Source organism: Arachis duranensis, chromosome 1 (genome assembly GCF_000817695.3).
Source record: "Arachis duranensis cultivar V14167 chromosome 1, aradu.V14167.gnm2.J7QH, whole genome shotgun sequence".
Lineage (NCBI taxonomy): Eukaryota > Viridiplantae > Streptophyta > Magnoliopsida > Fabales > Fabaceae > Arachis > Arachis duranensis.
This window is the reverse complement of record NC_029772.3, coordinates 86,165,009-86,172,560: the sequence shown is the minus strand read 5'-3', so window position 1 is coordinate 86,172,560 and position 7,552 is coordinate 86,165,009.

Here is a 7,552-nt window from a genome sequence, read left to right as displayed (position 1 = left end):
CCATACTTCATCTCTTCTCATGAGCAATTGACCAAGGAATTGGCTATTGATCAAGATTTGAGAGATTGGATTACCAAGGAATTGGAATTCGATCACTTAAGATTGCCAAGGGGATCAATGAATGCATTGATTGAGGAAGAGATGAAAATGAATTTGATCCGGAGAATGCAACATCTCCTAAGCCTAATGAACTCCCCATTTCTGATCTTATCCATTCTCTTTAATTTCTGCCATTTACTTTTATGAGCATTTCGCCCATTCCTATTTAAGATTCTGCAATTTACTTTATGCCATTTACATTCAGCTCTTTATTTCTAGCATTTACTTTTTCTGCTATTTACTTTTCTGCTATTTAATTTTCTGCAAATCTCAAATCAAATTCTGATATGCTCAACTAGAACATTCCTCTAATTAAAGTTGCTTGATCAATCAATCTCTGTGGGATTCGACCTCACTCTATAGTGAGTTTTTACTTGACGACAACTCGGTACACTTGCCGAAGGAAATTTGTTACGAGACAAATTTTCCGTGCATCACCTAGTTCATTACAGCTCGAACCGATGTATGAACAGTATGTATTGAGGTGGTTCTTGATAGTAATCATGATGGAATTATGGTGGTTCTAACTCATAATGGTCACAAGGATGTGGTATGGGTGATTGGTCATACATTGGATATGGGTTACATAAAGGAACTTGGTAGGAATGGGCTTGTGAGCATGGTTGATGGTCATGTTGAGGATAAGCATCACAGGCATATGGTGGTGGTTGATTGCCACAAAAGGAACCATCATTGCCATTAAAGTCCACATTTCCTACAACACAATTTGAGCCAAACTCATAGCCAAAGTGAGAATTCATAGTGGAAAAACAAAATAAAATAACAAAACTAGAAAACAAGCAAAAAGACAAACCTATTCACAATATTCACATATATACAATAACCAATAACATAACACCATTGCAAATCCCTGGCAACGGTGCCATTTTGATTATTGGATTTCTGATGGTTTAGAATTTCACTAATGAAATCTCGTTGTAAAGTATAGTTTCCAAAACTAACAATAATCCTTTCATACAAAAAATTGTTTGTCACAAGTACAAACCCCTAAAATCTATAAACCGAAGTATTGAAACCTCGGGTCATCTCTCAAAGGAATTGCAGGGTAGTGTTCTTGTTATTGGTTATGGATTTGTATATTTTGGGGTTTTGGAGTAAGAAACAAGAAAAGTAAATGACACGGAATTCAAATGATAAAACGGTCTTGGCAAGGATTGGTGATCAAGGATCTCTATCCTTATTACCAACCACAACATGATAATTGCAAGGATCAATGCCACTAAGTTATCCTCTAGCTAGTAGTAAAGGAAAGTCAGGTGAGCTATATCAATTCAAGTTCATAAGTCCTAGCTTTTCACTAATTGAATTAGTGAGGACTAGACTTAATGGCTATTAATCATCAATCACTTGGACATTAGTAATTCAAGAATTCCTAAGTTACCTTCCCAAGCCAAGAACATAAAACTCTACTCTAAAATCCTTCCAAGCATTTCATCAAACACTTGGAAAGCATAAAAGTAAAGTGTTCTGAGGGTTACCTAAAACTGGAGGTCGATCTCGGACGAGATCTTCTGTGCTGGTTGGAGCGGTTGTGTTCGACTTGTTGGACTTGGTGGTAGTGTTGATCCTTCGTCCCCAGAGGGTGGGGGGTACCTGCAAGGGACTCCGATGCTTAAGTTAGCAAGGGTATTAAGCAGGTATTGAATAGAATCAGAGTATGAGTTATACCTGGGTGCTCTAGTGTATTTATAATGATGAGATGTGACCTTCTTTGGATAAGATAAGTTAGTTATCTTATCTTATCTTATCTTTTGTCGAGGTCAGCTTATCTTCCATGGAACCGCCCTTATCTCTATAGGCTTGGGCTGCCTTTGGATCGGGGTCGTATTCCTTGAGTTGGGCCCTTCTTTGGGCTTTCCTGTCAATTTGGCCGAGTTCTTTATGAAGAAGTCGGTCCACTTGACCCAAAAAAGTTGGTCGCTTTGCTACTGAACATCCCGGCTCGGTCAGCTGGACCCAGGGTATGAACAGTGCCCCTGCTTGAGCTCGGTCTTCTTTTTGAGGTCGAGTTCTTGACTTCGGTCCTTCTCTAGTGAAGCCAAACTCAAGCATTTTGTCGATTCCTTTGTAGAAGCTTTTTGAATGTGGAACGTTTTTCTCTAAAAGCGCGTGCTTTTATATCAGCGCTTTGGGAACGTGCGAGGGTTTAATACCTTCATTAATTGGTATTTAATTGCCCCGTTTTTCCTTGTGGCCTTTTATTTTGAATTTGCGATTAGAAAATGGTTTCCCTTCTTCGCTCCTTTTAGTAACTTCTCCCTTCGTTCTCTCGCTCTCTGTCTTTCACCCACATTTTGCTTTTCTTGCGTTGCGGCGTCGTTCAGTGATCGGTGATTCCGTCTCTCCATCTCCAACTTTTCTGAAGCTTCCTGCTTTTTTCCAGGTTGGTTCCATTTTCTTTTCCTTTTGCTTTGTCTTTAATTCTCTGGTAAATTGTTGATATTTTCTTGAATGTCGAAAAAGTTTGAACCTTTCTTATGATCTTGTGTTTTCTTGTCGCTGTAATGTGTTTTTTCTTCTTCGTGTATTCTTGGTGTTTCTTCTTTGCGGTTTCCCAGGGGGTTTGCATGTTCCATTGTTGCTTCTGGCTGTTATTTTTGGAAAAACTATCTCTTGCTCCTTAATTTCAAAAGATCCTTGTTGATGTACCTTTGTGGGAGATAATGATACCTATAGTTTGCTTTTTGCTTGGAGTGCATCTTCTTGACTTCCTCTTAATACTTTTTAGGGTTTTTGCTTGAGTCTGCAAAAGGTTGTGTTTTTGACGATTTTCTGCTTGGTGTTGTTGACAATGCTCTTTGCTGGTAGACTATAGAAAGATAGTGGCTTTGATGATTTTTGTGTTTCTACTTTCCTTTTTCGAAATGCTTTGTTTATTTGAAGTCTTCTTTTCTTGTTTGAGAGATGCTGGGATGCGAGCTGTAGATTTTTCCTGAAAACCTTGCTTTGTTACTGCTTCCAAAGGATGCCCCAGGACTTTGGTTTGAGTCTTGGGGTTTTCCTTTTTTGTTTGTTCGCCTGTGTCGTATTAATCGAGTTGTTTTGTCCTTCGTCTGAGATGTTTTTAGTAATCCAATCTTCTTTTCTTATTGTAGGATTAGTTGGCCTCATGTCTTCTCGTAATAACATTGTAGAGATGTCTTCCAGAGTTTCCGAGGGTATGTCCGATTGGCTGGACTCCCTTGTCTTGATGTGTGTCTCTGTTGTGGATGCTGAATTTTGTGTAGAGCTGAGGAAGCATCATAGGATCTATGGTAATAGTGCCCGGGAGAGGGATTATGAGCTTGTCGCTCCTGATTCTGATGAAAGGGTTTGTTTTCCTACCTCCATCGAGGGAGAGTGTCCCTTCTTCTATGCCTATGAATATTTTTTCAGTCAGTTGGACATTCCTTTTCCTTTTACTGCTTTTGAGACCGACCTGTTGTGGTCGTGTAACATTGCCCCATCTCAGCTTCACCCGAATTCCTAGGGTTTTGTCAAGATCTTTCAGCTACTTTGCCAAGAGTTAGGCGTAACACCTTCTCAGACTCATTTCCTTTATCTGTTTGTTTCTGCCAAGCCTGGTGGTTCTTCCTAAAATAAAGCTTCCTGGGTTTCTTTCAGGTCTGCCCAGGGCCATAAAGTTTTTGCCATGTATAACGAGTCCTATAAGGATTTTAAGAATTACTTCTTTAGAGTTCGTGCTGTTGAGGGGGCCCGCCCCTTTTTTCTTGATGAAAATGATGAGCATTCTTTCCCTCTAGAGTGGCAGAAGGATGTGAGAGTGTCTCGGTATACATGGGAGATGCTTGACGAGGTTGAGCGTGCTTTTGTTGTTGTTCTTGAGGATTTATGGGGGGAACCACCCCATCTTGATACAAAAAGGTTTTTGAATGACCCGTCCTTGGTTCGGACTATTTTGGGTACTTGTCTGACTTGTTTCTGTACTTGTTTTCTTAGTTTTGCTTCCTTTTCTTGTGATTGTAACCCTTTACTATTGCTGATTTTGTATTTGCAGAGACGTCAAAAAACAATGACTCCATGAAGGCCTTCAAAAAGGCAAAGAAGGCAACTGCTGCTCAAAATATCTCGGCTAAGATGGCCGGAGAGGGATCTTCTCAGGTTCCAGTGAAACCTCCTGTGCCGAGTTCTCCCGGGCCGAGGAAAGCAATTCCTATTCCTCGGGTTCGTCTGGTTGATCCTCCACAAACTTCTGCCACTGCTTCTGGTGCTCCTCCTAGTAAGAAGCAAAAAACAATTGAGCCTTTCAACCTTGATGCTCCTGACTTTGATGCGGTCGAGTTTGTAGATTAACAAATCGGTCCTTATGGTGTCCTCCCTATGGATGACGTGTCACTTCTTCATCATTTTGATTATATAACTCGAAGTAGTATCAAGATGGCACACATGGGAGCGGCCCTGTATCGAACTGCTCAAAGTCTTCCTCTCCATGCCACCAAAGCTTTTATGGAGGAGGCCAAACGGGAGTTTGATTGGATAAAAGGCTTGAAGAAGGAGCTTGAAGTGAAGGTGGCCAAGTTGGAAAAAGATATGGAGAATGAGAAGGCGAGTTCCCTCTCTTTGGCTGCCTCTGTGAGGCTGGCTGAAGACACGGCACTGAGGCATAAGGATAGCTATGTCACATCTTATCGGGAGGGAATGCATCTGAAGGAGGAGTTGGAGAACGTCCGAGCTGATTACTCCGAGCTCCAGGGTTATCTTGTTGGCAGTGTAACTACTGCCTATGAGAACCTGAAGGAGCAGGTTCGGGTTATTGCTCCTGAGGCCTTTCTTACTCTCTTCAGCCTGGACAATATTGTGAGGGATAGTAAGATTGTCCCTGATGACCAGGATGATGATGATGTTGAACCTCCCCCAGTGCCTTCTATCAAGGTGTCGACCTCCTCGGTTCCTCTAGTTATGTCTGATCCGGATTGTCAGATTTTGAACTGGGATGATGGAACTGTAGATGCTGTGCCTATTCAGACTCGCCCTCCTTCTCCCTGTACTGATGCTGCCGGGAAGGCTCCCGATCTTTGCTGATCTTCTTTTTAAGTATTTGTGTAAATAGCCCGATTTGTGGGCTTTTGAACTGTTTTATTATTTTGTTTAACTGCTGCGTTTTTTAGTTGCCTGCCTGGCAACTTTTACTTTGAAAAACAAAAGTAGCTTTCTGAGGTAGATTTTGGTGGCCTCTTGAAGCTTTATTATACTATGCTTTTATTGCGCTTTAACATGGTATCTCTTTTGGTTTCTGAGAGTGTTGGAATCTTGTTGCTTGGCTTCTTTGGATTGCTTTTGTACTTATTATTTGTAACTTGGATCCTTTGAGGCCGTGACTGTATGGGTCCGACTTGTTTCTCGGTTTTCTCGCTTTTGCTTGTATTTTTAGCGCCCCATAACCGATTTCTTTGTGTTGGTCCCCTTCTAAGTTATTTTTGTAATCCTCTTTCTTGGACTTTTGTCAGGTCTCTTTCAGGGATTACTTTTATTACTTGTATTGTAGGAGACCGACTTCGTTAGGTCGATCTCTTCTAAGTTATTTTTGTAATCCTTTTCTTGGACCTTTGTTAGGTCTCTTTCAGGGATTACTTTTATAACTTGTCTTGTAGGAGACCGACTTCGTTAGGTCGATCCCTTCTAAGTTGTTTTTGTAATCCTCTTTCTTGGACCTTTGTTAGGTCTCTTTCAAGGATTACCTTTATAACTTGTCTTGTAGGAGACCGACTTCGTTAGGTCGATCTCTTCTAAGTTATTTTTGTAATCCTCTTTCTTGGACCTTGTCAGGTCTCTTTCATGGATTACTTTTATAACTTGTCTTGTAGGAGACCGACTTCGTTAGGTCGATCCCTTCTAAGTTATTTTTGTAATCCACTTTCTTGGACCTTTGTTAGGTCTCTTTCAGGGATTACTTTTATAACTTGTCTTGTAGGAGACCGACTTCGTTAGGTCGATCTCTTCTAAGTTATTTTTATAATCCTCTTTCTTGGACCTTTGTCAGGTCTCTTTCAGGGATTACTTTTATAACTTGTCTTGTAGGAGACCGACTTCGTTAGGTCGATCTCTTCTAAGTTATTTTTGTAATCCTCTTTCTTGGACCTTTGTCAGGTCTCTTCCAGGGATTACTTTTATAACTTGTCTTGTAGGAGACCGACTTCGTTAGGTCGATCTCTTCTAAGTTATAGCAATTCCTCTTTAACAGGGTTGGCCAGACCTCTTTCCAGGGATTTGCTGATAACTTGGGTTGACTTGGTCCGATTTTTTAGTGTCAGCCAGTCTTTTTAAGTTATTATATAGCAATCCATAAGACCTCGTCAGGTTCTTTTTGAGATCACTTTCGATAACTTCTTGCATTATTCTGTGTTCATCTTTGCCGATTTGTAGATGGTAGTTTCTGTCCTGGTTTGATCGTCCTTTAGGTGAATCGCGTTTTCACCTTTGTCGGATGATCATTCCTATCGAGATCGTACAGTGAATCTGTTCTTCACTTTCTGTCGATCTGTTGCTTTATAATCAGATGATGAATGCTTCAGATTAATGCGTCTTGGGAATTTTTAAAATATCTGAAATGTATTTTATTCAAAGAAAGTGCAAATATATACATGCGGGAGTTTTTCCTACCCTTAAGTCGGATTAAATCTCAGTCTTAATGCCTCATTAAAAAATCTTTTCAGGAAAAAGAGTGCATCTTGTGATGAGATATTTTACCTTTCCTAGCTATAGTACCTTCTTAGGTTACAGGCGTGCCATGATCTGGGAGTTCTCGTCCCTCGAGTTCGGACAGTCTGTAGCAGCCCTTCTGGTGCACGAAATTGTGATCAATACTTTTCACAACTCAAATAATCCCCGGTAATGAATCCAAAAACTTGGTATTCAACACCATGGCATAAACACAATTTCGCACAACTAACCAGCAAGTGTACTGGGTCGTCCAAGTAATAAACCTTACGCGAGTAAGGGTCGATCCCACAGAGATTGTTGGTATGAAGCAAGCTATGGTCACCTTGTAAATCTTAGTCAGGCAAACTCAAATGGGTATGGTGATATGCGAATAAAACATAAAGATAAAGATAGAGATACTTATGTAATTCATTGGTAGGAATTTTAGATAAGCGTATGAAGATGCCTTCCCTTCGGTCTCTCTGCTTTCCTACTGTCTTCATCCAATCCTTCTTACTCCTTTCCATGGCAAGCTTAAGCAAGGGTTTCACCGTTGTCAGTGGCTACCTCCCATCCTCTCAGTGGAAATGTTCAACGCACCCTGTCACGGCATGGCTATCCATCTGTCGGTTCTCGATCAGGTCGGAATAGAATCCAGTGATTCTTGTGCGTCTGTCACTAACGCCCCGCCCTCAGGAGTTTGAAGCACGTCACAGTCATTCAATCATTGAATCCTACTCAGAATACCACAGACAAGGTTAGACCTTCCGGATTCTCTTGAATGCCGCCATCA